The sequence below is a fragment of the Danio rerio genome, chromosome 11, assembly GCF_049306965.1.
Source record: "Danio rerio strain Tuebingen ecotype United States chromosome 11, GRCz12tu, whole genome shotgun sequence".
NCBI classification, from domain to species: domain Eukaryota; kingdom Metazoa; phylum Chordata; class Actinopteri; order Cypriniformes; family Danionidae; genus Danio; species Danio rerio.
In genome coordinates this window covers 24,037,543-24,058,269 of record NC_133186.1, presented here as the reverse complement: position 1 = coordinate 24,058,269, position 20,727 = coordinate 24,037,543, and the positions used below count along the sequence as shown (strand labels likewise).

The window sequence follows — 20,727 nt, the reverse complement described above, 5'->3', positions numbered from 1 at the left end:
TGTGCTGAAAAAAAAATCTCTCCTTTAAACAGAAATTGGAGAAAAAATAAACAGGGGGGCTAATAATTCAGGGGGGTTAATAATTCTGACTTTAACTGTATATACACAATTCAATATTTTAAAATTGTACAACATATACACAATTCAATAACTAAAAAATAAACTGACAGTGGGCAATGGACAAACATGAAGAAAATGCAAATTTGCCTGCTAAAGTCCTGCCAGACCATTAAAAAAACTGCATTGTGCCCATCACTGTAATGTAGCACAAAGAGGACTGTGAGTATTCAAAGTGCCAATTTTAATACAGCCCTTCAGGCAGGAGGCAGAAAAGAGAGCGAGAGAGAAAGGGAGATCCCTTTTAGCCTCAATTCAAGAGAGAGAGGAAAAAGATTCGAAAGTAGGAAACCCTCAAATTTGGCAAGCTATGTGGAAAAGGGGCTCTGGATGCAATTTTATTTGATAAGACAAATTTGACCATCATTTCTGTCACGTTCAAGATTTGGAACTTTATGTCTAAAACAATTGTACTTAAGTGGCTTGAGAAAATTGTTTGAACATGCACATAGTGCTTCATATTTTCCATCCACAAATTTCATTTTCTCATTAGCAAGATTAATTATGCAGATATTAACATCAAGGTATGACATCTTTGAAGTCTACACTAAAGATTAATTTCATTAAAACTAAGCTAGAAACTCCATAATTCCATTTATTGACATTTATTTATTTTTAAAAATGATTTATACTGCAGTTGGCGGTTATTACGCTGTGGCAACCCCTGATGAATAAAGGGATTAAGCCAAAGGTAATGTAAATGAACGATTTATAATTTTTCCTGTTGCTTAACCAGCTGAAAACCACCAGACCAACTAGTTGACAAACCAAATAAACAAGCTAATCTAAATGAGCAGCCTCAACTTGCCCATCTGTGTTAGTTTTGGCAAACTCACAAAGATTATGCATATAAAAATAACTGTAAAGAAACCACATGGGAGAAGGCGAGATACAGCCTGGGCTGCCTCCCTTTGTGAAGTTTGTGTTGTGTCTGTCTAAATATTATGCTACCGAATGTTTCCCTCCACATGATTATCTCATTATGAATTAATGGCTTGCATGCTGCGATGTGTTTGCGTAATGCCTAGTTCATGCTAACTGTTTATCTGCCTCACCATAAGAAAAATAAAACACAGGCGAGAGCGAATCAGGCCACAGTAATTGTGAGTCAGCTTGTTGTGGCATTTAAAAGTCAAGCAGATATTAACAGCTTAGGCGGCGAGTGGAGAGTGAGAGCGACTCTAATGAACAGCACGCAAACGGTACGCTACCGTAATCGCCCAGAAGATCGAGTTTCGTCTTCTTCGTTTTACAAGTCTCCACTTACAAGTGCTGACAGGCCACGCTGGTGAGATTTAAGGGAAAGAAAAATGGATTTTATGGCATTATCTCGTTATATCTCTCTCCCGTTGTGTACTCGTACTGTAAGACTAGCCTCTTTGTCCTTCTCCAGAGAAGGATACGTAGACAAGTTCAATTACGCGGGAAGAGTAAATGCTGAGGGAAAGAGAAGGAGAGACAGGCAGAGAAATAGAGTATATCTGGGGGGGGGGGGAGACAGGCTAATTAGGACCTGGAAAATGTATTTGTTATTTTTTTTTTTCTTTCCCTCCCATTTCTTTTTTTCAGATTGTTTCCCGAGGGAGTTTTTAAAGAGTTCTATTTCTTTTCAACAAGGGAGGCGGAGGAGAAAAATGAAAAGAGGATTATGTTTCTTAAGACAAAAATCATGACATGCACAGAAAAAAAACTCAACGTCTCACAACAAAGGAATTCACAATGCCCATATTATCAGCCAAGTCCATTTAGCCGCCATCAAACCAGACTATATGCAAACATCTGCATTTACATCTATAATCTCAAAACATTCAAAGTTCAAGGCCTCCCTCTTTTATAAAAAATAAAAAAAAAAGCTCCATCTCCAATCAAACCTCGGGCAATAACACTCTAATGAAGTGCATACTAAAAGGGCTCATTCCAATCTCCTTACTTCTGACACCAAGCGCGCTTGAAAGGCCATCTTTAGAGAAGCGGTTCTGTAAAGATAGCGGCAGATAGACTGGACGTGTAAAGAGGCATATTCATTCCTTTGGCTTTAATTGGAGAGCTCGCATGACTGACTCAGAAAGGCTGCTAGTCCGGTTCAGAGCCCTCGAGCCCAAGCCCAGGGGCAGCCAGGCAGAGCTAACGCCCTTAGTCAGGAGGAGGTGAGCGGCAGCACAAAGCCAACATCAAAATAGACACTCGGGCTAAAAGGTATACGAGCGAGAGGGGGGAGAGGGATCTGAACGAGAAAAAAAAAAGTTGAAGCTTTTAAAAGACATTGATTTCTCTTCATTGTTCACATTCCAGTGGATCTACAGTCGTGATTGTCTTATTTGAATATTGTCTGCGGCGCTTTGAGATACTGTGCATGTTTCCTCCACAATGGCACCCACCTGTTGCTGACATTCCAGCAGTTATTCAGCATGTATCACATCTCAACTGTAGAATAAACAACACTACGCTTGCTGCAGGTACAAATCATCAGCTTTCAAGATCTGTCTGTGTATAGCTGTAAACGATTCGAAGGTTAAAAAACAACACACACACAAAGACAAAAAAAAAAAACAGCTTGGAATTATCAAGACAGACCGGGACGGGATGGGACGGAAAAGGGTGGGGGCTTAAGGGGGCAAACACCATCTGCTATCTTTCAGCAGAGACTTTTGACTCTGACTTCTCTTTTTTAATACCTTCGAAAATAAAGGAATGGAAAAAACCTGCATATTTGTCATTTCCGATTGTTTACCTTTTTCACGGCAAATTGATTTTTACATCTCCTTTTCCTGGAAGCGTCTAGGTGCGGGCCTGCCAACCCCTGTTTCTCTGTTTTATGGACCTAGCCCTCTGGAGAAGTTTTAAAGCTTTCAGTTCAGAAGTCATTTAAATGATACAATACCGCTTTTGTCCCAGGCACCTCTCTTTCTCTCTCTCTCTTTCTCTCTCTCTCTCTCTCTCTCTTCAATCACCCAGATTCCAGCATGCATTCTTTTTCCTCTCCCTGAGTTCAAGACTACATGTTTAAAAGCTTCTCCTTTTTGTCATTTCCTTGCGTCTCTTGAATTTGACTGTTCGCCTCCAAGACGAAAGGATGACTCGTTGCATCAGGGCTGTGTGATGATGAAGTGGAATGACGTACGTTTGGAAGTTTTTGTAGATGTCTGGTTTTACACACAGTGTCGTGGCAGTGTTATTGGGTCATTCTTGAATCGGTTGCTTCGATGTGAATTGTGTCTGGCATATCGAAAAAAAATTGGACAATTGCTCATAATAAAAGCCTGTGTGCACGTAAAAAGTAAGATCACTGCCAGAGGTATTAGATATATCTGCAAAATAATCACAGTTTTGTTTTTTCTTGTGTACACATTTAGGAATATTTCTTCTTTTTTCCCCTATTTCACAAAAAAAATCAATGGATGAGTTCTGGGTGATCAGAAAAAGTAGACTGGATGTAGATGCTGTGCATTAATTTCCACTAACAGTGTGGAATGTGGTAGGCTACACTGCAAAAAATTATTTTCTTACTTAAGATTTCTTGTCCAAATATCGAAAAATTCTTTTTTTCTAGACAAGCAAAACATATTGTCTTGTTTTAAGAAATAATATGTCAAAATTAGTTGAGTTTTTCCTTAATACAAGTAAAATAATCAGCCAATGGGGTAAGCAAAATAATCTTATGTCAAACGAAAAAAAACTCAATATTGGCATGTTATTTCTGAAAACAAGACAATATGTTTTGCTTCCCTAGAAAATTCTTTTTGATATCAGAATTTTTAGATATTTGGACTTGAAAGAAGTAAGAAAAGCATTTTTGCAGTACTTTGGATTAACTTGCTGCCTAACTTTTACAAAACGCTGTACAATATTAAGCATGATTAAAATAACTTTTGTGAAAATAAAATCAAAATATGGGTGAAATAATATTCCATTTTTATTCAGGATCAAATTAAGGTAAAACGTTAGATACCTTTAGGCTCAAGATTAGCCTTAAGCATACAGTAACTACAAAACAAGCAACATCATCTGATTCTAGATTCAAGACTCTAGATTAGCTTGCTAGATAACTTTTACAGAACACTGTACAATATTAAGCACGATTAAAATAACTTTTGTGAAAATAAAATTAAAATATGAGTGAAATAATGTTCTATTTTCATTCAGGATAAAATTTAGGTAAAACTTTAGATACATTTAGGTTCAAAATTAGCTTTAAGCTTACTACATAACATTGTATGAAATAAAGCAACATCATCTGGTTTGGTTAAATAGGACGAAATTATTTATGGATTTTTATTTTATTTTATTTTTTATTTTAAACCCGTCCTTTACGCGATCTTTGGTTTGTGTGCTAACGGTTTGAGCTTGGTGCTAATGTTTAAGGTAAGCTTTAGATATAATAATCAATAGCATGACATGCTTTTGTTTGGGAGTTGAGAAAATGGGACAGAACCTTGCATGACATTAGTCAGCTTTAGGATTTTAATTTAACCTAAACTTATCCATTAATGTGGTTTCCACACATTTTATGTGGCCAAAAAACAAATCCTACAAAAAAAAAAAAGCATGCCAGATGCTGCACACAAAACGCAAACATCTAGAATCCATATGGAACGTCTGAAGGCCTTGATGGTTAAAAAAAATGGCACAGGCTCAGAAGCTGTCACCCTTCAAGCTGTGAAGCCTTTTTATTGTGTGTGTGCGTGTACAAATCCTGAAAAAAAAAGCGGGGGGAAAAAATGAAGGGGAATTCTTTTCTCCGAGACCTCTAAAAGTAGATCTCAAAAACCTGTTGAGCTGGAAACATCACTCAACCCCCAGAACTTCAGCTGAGATTAAAAGGCTAAATGGACCGGCATGACTAAACATTTCTTAGTGCAGGGACATGTTCAAAGGCTCTTGGGAATTAAAATCCTCATCAATGCTCCAGCAGAGACAAATCCTTATTTATTTGCTATAATAGGAACACGTCTTTCCAAACCAGCAGGAGGTGATAAACTCCTTGCTTTGTTCTTTTGGTGGTGATCAAACACATTCCGGCTGCTGAGAACAGTCTGCCTAGAATGCATGTGGTTCTACATATTCCCATTTAGAAACCAAGACTAAATCTGAGTCAAATCTTAGAGTTGTTGTTTTTTTTTAGCTCCAAAGGACAGCGCAAGGTGCTCATAAATGCTTTATTCCATACACAAAACTGACTATTTCCAAATACTGACACAGTTTTGGGCAAAGCTGCTTCACTAATTAAAATAATCCTTTCAAGCTTGTCGGATGAATTACACTCGTATTTATAATAAAACTGTTACATACAAATAAGCAGCGAGAGCAGACAATTAAAACCTAGTTAAGTGATTATGTGGGTCTGTTTGCGTGGAAATGGAGACTGAACCTGTTCGCTGTCATAATTAGGCTAAATAAAATTAAAATGGTATTTGCAGTGCTCGCAGGTACTGCTGGGACTGGTGTCACGGGGGTCCGCTCTCCGCCAGTGATTGGATCAAATTGTTGGGCGATTTACAGCACCATTCCCCTTCAGTGTCAACCAATTAACATTTCCTTAACACCCCGCACCTCTTTGAAGTTAGGTGTCTCCATTGTAATGGGAGGTTTGCAAGGTCAATGTCTTTTATGGAAGCCTTCCGTCATATTTCGATCTCCTCAGCAATGACATTTAATTGTATTTAACACATTTTATTTTGTGAAGGCGCTTTTTAATTCGCCAACTGTACCGTATTAAGCCAAAGCAGGTTGGGTTGAATTGGAAAAGGTACAATGTGTCTATTCACAGACCTGAAAAATGCAGAGATGACGCATGTTTTGATCTCAGTGGCGAAGAGTTACAAACAAAACATGCACAGTGAGAATAGAGAAGCATGAAATAAACGATAAGCCCGATATTGGAAAGCCACAATGCCTTTGTCCTTCACTCCTTCTCACACACACACACCAAGCTACATTTCCAGTATATTGTGGCGGTGGTGGTGGTGAGCACAGCTGGCAACATCTGGAGGCGTTTTGAGTCTGTTTACATTTCCAAAACACTGAAAAATACTGCAGGTGCCAGAAGAGTAATAAGGAACCAGGTCACAAAAAAGGATTGTTTAAACTCTAACAACTCTCGTCTCTCTCTCTTCTCCTGGAACTTGCTCTCTCTTTCTCTCCGCTCATTTTTCATCAATCGCACACCACTTGCCTTTCAACGAAAAATAAGGCGCCGTAACAGTGCTCCAGCAATAACAGGAAAAATGGACTGAGAAGGAGAGAGACTGATGTAAAGCATCAGTCTTTTACAATAAGCCCTGAAAGATTCAAAGAAGCATATCAAATTTAATTAAACTACAACTCTATTGAATTTTCTCTGTCCGCCATTCAGTTTGTCTTCGATATAATGTATATGAAATGTAAAAATGAAATATGCTACATATAATCTATACACATATATCCACTGAAGAGTTATATATACAAACATCCACTAAGGAAGACTTTTTATAATTAAAAATAAACTAAAATTTACTTATTTCAATTTTATACTTTCATTATTTTTAAGTATGTTATATGTTGTGTCTTTTAAAAAAATATTTTAATGTTTTGGAAGCTCGTCCTGGACAATTTAACCCATTTTAAAACAGTTAAAAGTATTTACAATGACAGTTTGTAAGTGTCATAGCAACCTGATCATTTACAAAGGCCTAGTAAGTCCGGGGGAAACGCTTCACTGGTACTCATGCTGTTTTCTCTCTGTATTGTTTCTGGTATAAGTGGTAAGCAGCATGGCATTGTTGGATTTACAGACATTTATTAATAACCCAAACCATGGAACAATTCAACCGACGCAGAAAAGATGATTGATTACAAATAGCCGACCATATTAAAATTGTCAAAAAAGCTCTGAAGAGTTTAAATATTAAGTTTAAATATTAATTTTAATTAATTGGAATAATAAAAATACTACTACTATTATTACTACAACGAATAATAATAATAATAATAATAATAATAATAATAATAATAATAATAATAACAATAAACAATAAATAGACGTTTTAATAAAATACAAAAAATATATATAAAATAATTTTGGGACATTTTATTTGATGTGGCCATTAAATGGGTGGCCATTAAATAGGGTGTATTTTACTGCCCATAGACAACTGAAAGAAAAAAAATAATAAAAAATAATAATTATATATATATATATATATATATATATATATATATATATATATATATATATATATATATATATATATATATATATATATATATATATATAATATAATTATTATTTTTTATTATTATTTTTTTCTTTCAGTTGTCTATGGGCAGTAAAATACACATATATATATTATATTATATATATATACACATTTTGTTCCCACTCAAATCATATCTCCAAACTTTAAACTAGACTGACTTTAAACATTTCCTCAGCAGATCAAGGGGGTCTTATCACATCAGTTTCAAAAACATCCACACCACTGAAGCAAACCACGAGCACTTACCATAACACATAAGCAAACCATATAAATATTCAGCAGCTCCTCCACATGGTCTTTCTATACCCCCCTATACACACACACACACAAACCCACCAGCTGCACTTAACTTTTTCCTTCCCTTAAATGTAGAAAGCAAGCAGGAAAAACACTTGGATTTTGTTCAGCTTAATCAAAACAGACATAAAATAGCCTAGAATGTTGACATCATTTCAACTGCTTCCCCAAGGCGGCTCGCGAAGGGTCTGCTTGAAAATTTGACACAAAGGCACATGCTGTGTAGGATGCAATTACAGTGATTGAGTGTAATTTACCCATGTAAGATGAAACCGGCCGGGCAGATGGAGGAGAAGCTGGGGATCGTGTTCTAGCCGGTCTGCACATGGTTGGGATACAGAGCACAGCTTCTCACCTTTGAACTAGCTAACATTTAGCGTGATGACATGCTAAACGAACACGCATTCCACATTATCATGAGTCGATGTAAGAATGTAAGATCCAGCATGCATGTGTGTGCTGATGTACAAACTTACTGCACAAGTTGTTGTTTTTATGCTTTGTGAAAAAAAGGAATGCATTTATATAATGTTTTCCTGTGTACTGATGTACACCCAAAGAACTTTACAATCGTATAAAGGGGTCTTCTTCTTACCCCCCATTATTGTGCATCTTCACCTGGATTTTGCGATGACAGCAACAGTAAAACAGTGCCAGTTCTCACACCACAAAGCAGTTAGGAGGGATAAAGCCAGCCGACAAGGTGGGAATAATAAGCAGGGCATGATAGGTAAGGGCAGATGGAGCAAATTTGGTCAGGCCACCCTCCTGACCACTTTGTAAGAAGTGCCATGGGATATTTAATTCCCAATAGAAAGTCAAGACCTAGATATAACATCTCATTTAAGGGTGAAACAGTATAAACAGTAATGTCCCCATTACTATACTGAGGCATTAAAACCCGATATAATATGATATATGTTATAATATATTATTTGATATATGTTATGATGTTTAAAATGATATGATAGATAAATGATATATGATATGATATATGATATGATTTACAATACGATATACCATACATGGTATGATATATGATATGATATATGATATGATATATGAAGTGATATGATATATAAAATTAAATATGATATGATATATGATATGATATATGTTATGATTTACAACATGATATACCATACATGGTATGATATATGATATATGATATACAATATGATATACCATAGATTGTATGATATATGATATGATATGTGAAGTGATATGATATAAAAAATTAAATATGATATATGATATACAATATGATATACCATACATGGTATGATATATGATATGATATGATATGATATGATATGATATGATATATGATATGATATGATATATGATATGATATATATGATATACAATACGATATACCATACATGGTATGATATATGATATGATATATGAAATGTTATATTATATACAATATGATATACCATACATGGTATGATATATGATATGATATATGATATATGATATGATATACAATATGATATACCATAGATGGTATGATATATGATATGATATATGAAGTGATATGATATAAAAAATTAAATATGATATGATATATGATATACAATATGATATACCATACATGGTATGATATATGATAGAATATGATATGATATGATACATGATATGATATTATATATGATATACAATACGATATACCATACATGGTATGATATATAATATGATATATGAAATGATATATCATATACAATATGATATACCATAGATGGTATGATATTTGATATGATATATAATGTGATATATGAAGAAATATGATTTATAAAATGAAATATGATATATGGAATACGATATGATATACAATACATGATATGATATATAATATGATATGATATGATATATGATATGATATGATACGATTAACCCTACCAGTGCACTAGAATGGCCAAAGTGGTCATTCTGACTGTTCATATAAGATCATATTGACATTCAAAGCTTATATTGTATTTTTAGAGGTAAGCTTTGAATGTTTGTTTTATTTTTTGCTTAATTTTAATAGACATTACCCCAAATATACAAACTTTTTTTTCGTAATATAGCCTGCAATGCTGTTTGAGTTACTGGTCTGCCCCCAAAAGTGCGTACCTCACTTCATCTGGCAAGTAAGAAAGAAATGTTTACCACAGTGAAAATTTGAAAAGTTTGAAATGCATATCTGAAGTGAGGTTAGGGCTAGGCCGATAAACAATATAATATCGAATCGCAATAAAATGTAAGAACTTAGATATGTACCGAATTTCGGCCACCGAAAAATTATAATTAGAAAATTTGGTATGCCATTTAATGGACCCTCTAATTTTGTGGCTTCAGTTATTATTGGAATACTCTTTTAAATCTGGAAGCTTTAACAATTTGCATTGAAGTATATATCATTACTGTTTAATATGGAAAATAAGAATAGAGATTGCATTTTTGCCATATCGCCCAGCCCTAAGTTAGGTTTTTGCCATTTTTTGCCAAATGTCTCGGTGGTCCTATGCACCCCAAATGACCACACTAACACCAGTTCCAAGAGCTACCTCCCATCCATGCTCTATAACCAGGCTGCAGAGAGGTAAAGCAGTGGGCAGAAAAAAATAGTCATTGGATCTCTTCCACAAAAACGCATGTTGAAAGCTTAATTAAAAAAATTAGTTTCCGAATGTTACACCACACTGAAAAAAGGCTTGTAATCCTTTGTGCGTGTTCACTTCTTTCCCATGAGAGAAGGAAGGGAGGAACAAAAGTTTAGGTAGCCTTTGAGACGCTCTCTGTCTCAGGGCGTCTCGTGGCCCTTACAGAGACTGACTTTTCACGGATTAACATCTACACTGATTGTTACCTTTTGAACAAAGCAGCTGAAAGGGAAATAAAGGGAATTACAGTCGGCGATGGGCAGTCACATGGTGGTGCAGCCAGGAGACAGAGCCCTGGGAAAAGTCCAGAAATGGGGCAAATCAGAATGTGGAAAATGTGCGGAATTTCATTAGGTTTTGGGCCCATCATCAAACCAGATGCAGACCTCAGAGAGAACATGAGAATCTCTCAAAGAGTTTAACCAGTCAATGGAATCAGGCGGGAGTTCAAAACAAGAGAGCCAAGTATGTTTAATCTGCTCATATACAATCATTTCCCTGACCAAATAAGAAAAGAAAGGAGTGAGATATGCACAAAAGCATTCATAATTTATGAAGTAACTAATAATGCAAACATTTAACTATGAGAGTATCAATGAGTTTTGATGATCATTATTATAATATAAGGTTTTATTATAAATATTTAATTATAAGTTATTTAACTATTTACTAATTATTATTTTTATAAGTTTTATTATTATTATTATTATTATTATTATTATTAATTCATTCATTCATTTTCTTGTCCGCTTAGTCCCTTTATTAATCCGGGGTCGCCACAGCGGAATGAACCGCCAACTTATCCAGCAAGTTTTTACGCAGCGGATGCCCTTGCAGCCGCAACCCATTTCTGGGAAATATTATTATTATTATAAGTTTTATTGTTGCTGTTGCTGTAGTTGTTGTTGTTATTATTATTATTATTATAAATTGTATTGTTATTATTATTATTATTATTATTATTACTACTATAAGTTTTATTGTTGTTGTTGTTGTTGTTGTTGTTGTTGTTATTATTGTTGTTGTTATTATGTTAAAACATAAATAAAATAAAAAAATCTGTTATTGTTCCAGTTTAAATGCTATGGACAGTGAATTAAAGCCTTTATTAAATATAAATTAAAAAGAAATCAATAAATATTTGTAAAAATGATATTATAATATTAACTAAATGATAATAATGATATAGATGATAACAGCAATAATAGCAGTTAATTATTAGTTTATAATCAGCAGTAAATCATTATAAAATATTTTTAATACACTTATTCTTATGATGCTATTATCATAATAATATTTTTGTAATTATAATTATTTAAAAGCTATTAGAATAGTGTTAATACTAAATAAAAATTATCATTACCACAATTTTTTAAAAATTATCCTTTTTTTAGATGTCTAAGATTATTATTTAATGTCCACGCACCATAAAACAAGCATTGCACTTATTTTATGTTACATTTTCAAAAAGTAGAACCGACATAAAACTTTGCCCTGCATATTTATTTATTCATCAATTACTCCTAATTAAGCACCAGCTTTGTTTGTCTTGTACGCACTTTCAAAGAACATCCCAGTTATTGTATCTTTGCATTTTACATTACAGAGTGTTGACATGAACACCACGGGCTAAAAAAGAAAAACACGTCTTTAGTCAGGCATGAGTTTTTACAAAAGAAAAACTCCCTAAAGATATGCAAGCCCATCAATAATAGACAGAGGCATGCATATGTAATGCAGGCGATGCCAGTCTGAAACCATGAAGTTGTTATAGAAGTTCAGTGCTCTGATCTTTATACCTGATCTAACCAAACTTCTACCAGAGAAGTCTGAAAGCTCTAAAACAGAGCAGGGTCAACTTACTGTTCACACAAGCTCCCGCTCACAAATCAAAGCAGTTTTTCCACTACTTAATCTTAAGGGTCATGACTCGCCATGCAAGAGGAACTCGGTCCACGGCCGGCTGGCAACTCTATAAACATTTAACAGCCATTTCCAGCCATTCACAGCCACACTTCAGCCATGTGTGTGTCTGGCCCGATACCTGCCTGCCAGGACCCTTCCTTTTAAGCTCAGTCGTTACTGGAAGCGCCTGCCAGGAGGGTTAGTGTGCATGTGTGTGTGTGTGTGTGTGTGTGTGTGGGTGGGAGGGTGAGCGTCAGATTCATTTCCACCTTACGGGCTTCACCTCACAGAGCTCATCCAGAAAAGTGTGTGCATGTGTGTGTGTTCTTTTCAAAGCAGAAATCTGAATGACAAAAACTTAAAGAATTCTGAAATGCAGTGCCCTATAGGGTCTGGTTTTAAGATGTGTTTTCATCGATCTGATTATATATGTGGCTGACAATAAAAACAGGAGCAAATGGGGTGCTGCGATGTTTTGAGTTGTGCATGTAGGGCATATATTCGGATTGTAGTGCAGACACTCATGTGGCCGAATGAGTTCAAAAACTACTTTCTGCCAAGTGACCTCATTCTCAAAGATTACAGGATGTGCTGTTGAAGCATGCTGACCAGACACTGGCAAATTAAAATTTAGTTTGAAGGTAAAAAAAAAAAAAAATATATATATATATATATATATATATATATATATATATATATATATATATATATATATATATATATATATATATATATATTTTTTTTTTTTTTTTTTATTTTTTTTTTTATGGCAAATAGCCTACCAGTCTTAAATCTAACTAAAACACAAACTGTTTGACATGTTTTGTGGCTTTCTATACAATTTTCTGTAAGAAATAGAAAAGAAAGGAGAAAAAAATAAAATAAAATCAATCATAAACAAATCCATATCATTAAAAACTTCTTTCAAATATAAAAAATACTTCAAAAACTGTTTCAAGTTTTTATTTTCTTCTGTTAAACACAAAAGATTTTCAAACATAAGTGTGAATTTGTGTGAACAATAATGAATTTTTCAAAACATTTATTTTTTAAATGTAAACCCATTACCTCTTGTATAATAGAATCTTTTTACTTATAATAACACTTAAGTCTGACTTTCAATGTAAACTCTCAGAAATAAAGTTATGTGAGCTGTCACTGGGGTGGTACCTTTTCAAAAGGTACAAATTTGTACTTACAAAGTCCATATTAATACATCAAGGGTACATATTAGCACCTGAAAAGTACAAAAATGTTCCTCTTAACATTTCTACGTACTAATACTACCTACGTACTTTTGAGGTACCAATATAGACCCTTTAAGTCCACATGTGTACCTTTTAAAAAGGTATCACCCTAGTAATAGCTTGCGTACCTTTATTTCCGAGAGTGTAGTAAATATTTACTAAATGAGTTATAATGTAGACAATCATGAATATAGAACTTTAAATATAAAGATCACATCAAAAGGAAAGGGAAAAAAGAAATAATGATATATATTGTACACACATTATTCATAAAGCTAATTAATAAATACATTAATTCAATTCAATTAATTAATAGATTTACATTACCATTTCCTAAATTTTAGCTTTTTTACTGCAAAAAAATCCCCAAAAGTAATTTTTGGACAGTATAGTATGTAAATTATGCAAGCTTATTTAACAATAAGATGGAAGAATAGACGCATAGATTGATGGAAACAAAAAAATTGACAAAATAGTCTCAAAATGGCAAGTGTAACAACAATGTGTCTCCTTGTCTAGTTGCGATCTTATCAACTAAAAAAATGTATCTAACAGGGCGCTAGTAATAATCAGCTGTATTCAGTTGTTCCTCCACACTCATATAGTATCTATCATCATTGTATAGGAAATTTAATGAAAGCTTTCACTCAGCCAAACCTCTTCACACACTCTGCTGTTCACCCCAAACAGCAGCATAGAGTTTGAAACCAGATATCCATTTAAAGTGTAAACACAAATGAAGAGCAGAAATCTGGATGTAAAAAGAGTTTATCGCCAGCGATGGGCACACGGCTACAAGGAGCTGCTCTGCACCTTTTCTTTTCTATCCTCCTTCCTCCTGTTCCTTTGAAAGGTAACAAGCAGCATTTAGGCAGGGAGTGAAAAGAAGTCAATATCCTCTGGGGATCCAAGTGGATTACAAAATGTCACTTTCTCACAGTAGACCGTCACAGACGGGTGCGCGCGCACACACACACACACACACACACACACACACACACACATACACACACACACACACACACATACACACACGCAGGCACACAGACAGACAAATGATAAAACACACTCACTGAAATACTCAGTGGTGACTGTGTTTATACTCACACAAACACACACAGAACAACAACTTGGTACCAGCTGTTAGACCGCTGTTATCATATCAGTGTCCCAGTAACCATCAGTTCAGCACAAAGTGTTTCCTACACTTTTTGTCCAAGAACTAAGGTCAACGTAGATCATTTTTTCAAACTTATATCACGATGAAAATTATTTAACATTATGACTAAATATACGCATTTTTTTCATGTATTAGCTTTAATTTTATGTTTATGTTTATTTTAGGTTTATGCTACATTGCAAAATTAAATATAATTACATTGTTTAATATACATATTACAAAAAGTTATACAAATAATTAACAGATTAAATTATTAATGATTTTTCAGTTACTTCAATCAAAACTGTATTTGATAGCTTTAATATTGCTAATGTTCATTTATTTATTTCATTATTTTACTTTTAAAAAGGGTGAAAAATAAGAACTAGTGATTATTAAATTATATAAATATTTATATACTTCAGAAATCTGGGGAAAATGTTGATTTTACTTATTTTAATGAAAAATATTTTCATTTTGATTTTATATAATTTATTGGTTATTTATATTATTTCAATGTGGCATATTAGTGATGAGTCAATATTATTACTACACAAACAAACCAACAAACAATAATTAAATAAAGTATTTTTAATTAATCGGTTCTGTAATAAGAGTAAGTTTGAATGAAGAAGAAATGTGTGCACTAGGGTTGGGTGAAGTCGACCTATTTGGCATCGTACGATGTCTAATGTGAAACATCGAGATGGACGATGGTGTCTTCGTCAAAGGTGGCAGTGAGTTAATTATTTTTGAATAATTAATATATTCTAAATGAATTTATTATTTGTAGCCTAACGTTTCAACTACCTGCCCCACATAGTCTTTATAACCAATAACCAGATCATAAATAAATAAAGATAAGTACACAAACGACCACTTGTCAATCACTATTCTGCAGGACTCTGGCATGAATAGGCAGAGTGATCTGTGACGTTTTAATGGCGTCAACAAACTTGGTTGGTAACCAACAGACAGTATATGAGGTTTTCCCTAAAATTACTAAGTACATGCATTAAGTGCGAAAGATTGAAGCAGTGTACTAATGCTATGACACGTTACCTGATAGATTCAAAATACTGAAGAGTCTTTAGATAGAGACAAGATTAATTAAATATCACATTTAACAGCTATAGTGAGACGCAATCCAGAGATACACCCTTGACAAACTGTCCGACGTGCACTGCTCTCTGGTGTTTTGTGCTCTAAGCATCTACTGACTGCTGGAGCTCAGATGAGTGCGTACGCTGCAGCGCATGACAGAGTGTGTTTGTGTGGTCATGTGGAGTGCGTTTTCAGCGGTATAGTGTGAAAGGATAGCTTTTCAGAAATGTTAGGTGAAACGCCGGTGTGGACGTGGATCGTTTTGTTCTAAAATGCCATTTTAAAACTGAGACATATTAGTGTAAACAGGGCCTAAGTGTAATTTTCGCGAGCCGGTTGCTGCTGAAATAGGGGCGGGGCAGAGGATTGCAATGCTGGCTCATCAGCGATGGTTGATGGCATCATCTATCCACCCAACCCTAGTGTGTACATGTGTTGTTTGTTTTACTTTTGTTTTGTTTTTTTGCAAAGCCAAGTTAATATTAGGAACCCCATGAAAACCTACTTAAGTACCCCCTAAGGAATCACAGCTCTAAAGTCAATCAGATACAAGAGACGTTCCAAATCAAATAACTTCCCCCTTCACAGCACAAGTACACATTACGTATATATACCATCAGAGAGTATCAGATTCTCACGTCACATTCTTCTCCTTTACTGCATCTTCTTCAGACAGTTTTCCAGGAACTGTGTAATTTTTAAGCTTTGCCAACAAGTTGGAACACTTACGAGGATCCTGCGACCGCCGTGCTGGAATGCCTGCAGCTGTGGCCAATGCACAAGCCTGCACAACAGAGAAGCAAAAGAACGCTACATTTCACATCAGATATGTCTTAAGGGACGAGCGTGTGGTGGATACGCCATGCTTCATGCTTGGTGAGCTCTCCGCTGACCTTATTTCATGTACAAACCGCCGCACTATCATTCAGTGCCAAATCGAACATATTCCAGCAGGATATCAGCTCAACTGCGACACAGAAGGCCTACAATCAGACGCATTATGCTTTAATCATTATTTTCAATTACAAACTATTTACATGCTATTCCGTGCATGCACAAGCCGATCCTTGCCGTCCCTTTTTGTCCAGAAATATCTCCTATTCTGCTAATTTCTCTCTAAAAAGGCAGAAGGCAATTAAATATTATGATTTTCTTTAAAAGGAAGGAAGAGGAAGCAAAGTTCACATCATCTAAAGGAATTCCAATTAACACCCTCCCACACAGCAATTAACTGTTAAAATAACTGATGAGCAAACTGAAAATCCCTGGGAGTTGGGATGCTGCTTTTCTAATTAATTCCGAAATCTCCTGCATCTCTTATATGATGAAACGCCATTTGTTTGTTTGACAGCACATCAACACCTGGACCGAGCTAAATTAGTGTAAATAAATAAAAACGCAGGCCTTGTTTTGTCATGTTCCAAACAGGCCTGCAATTTTCTCTGACAAAATTCATATTTTCTGGAGCGCCGGAAAGAGACGTTGGACATTAGAGAAGGAAGCTGACAGCTGTGGTTGTAGTGTGTGTGTATGGGGAGTCTGCTCAAAGGGGAGCTAATTAATAGATAGTGTGTTCAGGCCTCTGTCACAGTTTTCCTGTCAGGTCTTGCGTAAGGACAAAGACTCAGAAAAAACAAAAGAAAAAGAGAAAACTAAAAAAAAAGAGAGAGAGAGAGCGTGTGTATGGGATTTATTGTTCCGTAAACTACGTACATCAGAGAAGGCTTTGAATTTAACCTTACAACTGAGGTTAGCGGGGCTGATGCAATACCCCCTGCTGTTTGATAAGACGTTTATTACGAATTGTAAATGAAACTTAGCCTAGCTAAATACGAGAACGAAAAACGGGGTTTCGTTTGTGCCATAGGAAGAAGCATAATGGAGAAAATGCATTATGCTTGGAAGGAGATTGCGAACCATTTATTTAGTCATAGGTGGGTTTTTCTTCATAGCCTTTTCCCTTGTCTTTCTCGAACGTTTGGCGGCAAGGTCGGCAGTGGCTCTATTAAAGCAGTATGTGCTATGGACTGCACTGTTGCTCTGCTTTATGTCATGCACTTGCTCAAACTGCCTTGGGGTGAACTTTTAACCTCTTTGGGCTTGAGCCAGAGTTTCTGAATAACTGCCATTTCAAATATTCAGAAATAAATAAATAGAAAAAGATGATTGCCACAATGCAAACTTTTAGCTTAGCATAAATCATTGAAGTGGACTGATTTTTTTTTTAAATGTTTAGATAATTTTCCTAAGCACGGTCCTTCTGTAGTTACATAGTGTACTATTTATTCAATTCAATTCAATTTATGTTCATTTATATAGCGCTTTTACAATGTAGATTATGTCAAAGCAGCTTAACATAGACGTTCTAGTAAATTGAAAATGTGTCAGTCCAGTTTTCAGAGTTGAACTTCAGTTTAGTTCAGTTCAGTGTGGTTTAAATTTCACTGCTAAAAGTCCAAACACTGAAGAGCAAATCCCTTGATGCGTAACTTCACAAGTCCATTCTAAGAAGCCAGTGGCAACAGTGGCGAGGAACAAACTTCCCCGATTGTCAAAAGTGAAGGAAAAAACCTTGAAAGAAAACAGGCTCAGCTGGGCTTGACCATTTCTCCTTTGGCCAAACTTCATGTGCAGAGCAGCAGGAACTAAATACTAAGACCAATTGAAAATGAATATTCAAGATTGATTTGTCTACGAATGTAATGTAATTGTGCCTGCTGAAGTCATAGTATGACATTAACGTTTCTTGATTATTACGCCAGAATGACAGTATAGTTTCTAACCTAGCATAAATATGATTTTTGTACTATTATTAAAACATAAAATACAAAAATACAGATATTATAAAGTGACATTTTAAGTATGTTAATTTTTCCAGCACTGAATATGGTTAAAATCATCTTCAACTTCAAGTATGAGCAACAGTAATAGCAATAAAACCAGTGAAAACCATTTTCAGGAATTCTAATTCGAAGTTTCCTAAGCAAGTCAAGTCGTCAATCATAAATGATTAACAGTGTCACCGAACATTTCAACATGCCAAGCATAACACCTAAATTATAATGTCACAGGTTCACAGAGAGATTCACAGCACTGTCAATCCTTCCCCTGAAAATATTCCACACAGCAGCCACCGAAAGCCAGACACTTATTTGCATATCTCAGACTGTGTGTAGTTGGACACCTTAGATAGCGGAGACCATCGCTTTTGCATTTTCCTCTGTTTTAATATAGTGCGATAGCCATCGAGAAACAGAGCGCTGATTTTACAAGCCCTAATACTGAAGCGCTTTATCAGGCCGGGATCCGACTCTTGTCAAGTGAAACTGTGATAAAGTCAGTTTCTAACTACACCAATCGATGAAAGTAATTTATTTACCTCGGGTAGGCAATTTCAGTTCCGTCTTAAGATGGCTGGAGCGAGAGAAAAAGAGAGAGAGTGGAGAGAGAAAGTTTGGCTTGGCAGGTCTTTGTACGACGGCGCCCAAGATTAATATTCCTCTCATGAAACGTTCTCGGACATGTGAGGCGACTCTATAAACCGTGCCGGGGTTAATGCACAGTACTAAATCTACACCAAATCTCAGGCGAAGCGAAAAGAGGGAGATGTAGCGGCACTATCATTCCCACCCTTACCCTAACCTGATGCTCCTGTGGAACCTTACAGCAGCAGATGCTACATCAACACCTACACCGCATGCAATATGGCTTAATCATCCTTATTCACCTAACCGGCCCAAAGCAAAAGCAAGGTCCTTTACTAAATGGGCAAAGGCACATGAAATACAGATAATACGGCACTTAAGGCTCATGCTCAGGTGCTAATGAATATTCATTTTCTTTGTGCTCTAGCCATTTGTAATAGTAATAAACCTATCACCAGCAAAGGGCAACCCAAAGATGGGTAAATCAAAGCATTGTACAAAAACAAGACACAACTGATACAAGTGATTTACAAAAAGTGAAAAGTTTCAGGATAATAATAATAATAATAATAATAATAATAATAATAATACAAAAAGTGAATTGATTCATGATATCTCACATGCCTTCCTTGTAGTCTCTCAGGCATGAAGAATTATTTACCCAAAAATAGGATCTATTAAACACAGCAAACCATTTGAAGAAACTACAGTACACGAAATCCCTCCCTCTTTCCCTTTCACTCTGCAGCCCTGGATGTCATTTACATGAATCGCATTGCTCTTGCCAACCTCAAGTCAGACCCCATTTACGACACCCTTTATTTCTGCAAAAGACTAGCAGACTTCCTGACCCCCTATCTCATTTCTCTCTGTGGAGGTTAGTGCGACGGCTAACACGTTCTGGACAGGAGAGTATGTGTCTTACAAGGTGGAACGATAAAGCCAACCTTAACTTAGAGTGACACTAGGACCTGTTATTAAAGCGTGTTTAAGTTTGTGTTTGACTGACAGGACGGTTTGCTGTGAAAGGGTTTCTGCCGCTACAGCTGCTGTGGTTTTGTGGACTTGACAAACATAACCCTTTCTTTTCACTGTTGTTTTTACCCCTCTTTTCTGCTGCTCTTACTCTAATAACAATGCTATTTGGGGTGGCTGAGGCAGCTGCGTATTTGTCGTCCCCCCTTTCTCTTCCCCTCCCGATCCTCTATTGTATGTGATCTCAGTGTCTGGGACAACCGGTTTGATCCCCTCTGTGAGGGTAATTTGCCAGTAGCCTTCTGTTTTGGAGTCCTGATAGGGACGAGCCCCACCTGGAGGAAAAAAGACCTGACTTGTGAGTATTTAGGGAACCTAAAAAGTAGCTTCCGATCATGTAAATATTAAAAGCGAGCACGTAATCCTGGCAATATTGAGTCATTTGAGCCTCCCGCTCGTGGGAGCTGTAGTTTACGGTGCCCTGTAATTGTTTTTAGTGTTTAGTCGACACAGCGGATAGTATCTGAGAAATAGAAATCTTGTCCCAGCCAGGGAGATCTCGCACCGCCAGCGGCATTAATTTACTCCTCATGCCTGTCAGAAGTAATAGAGAGC

General features: G+C 35.7%; 1 protein-coding gene across 12 annotated transcripts in view; it reads right to left on the bottom strand.

The window, feature by feature from the left end:
* Positions 1–20,727, bottom strand: part of foxp4 (forkhead box P4) — a 487,998-nt gene that overhangs the window by 142,889 nt on the left and 324,382 nt on the right. For 2 of the 12 annotated variants that reach the window (XM_073915907.1, XM_073915906.1), the window contains exon 2: positions 16,442–16,496. The gene's annotated coding sequence lies outside the window, so the exon portion shown is untranslated. 12 annotated transcript variants of the gene reach the window in all.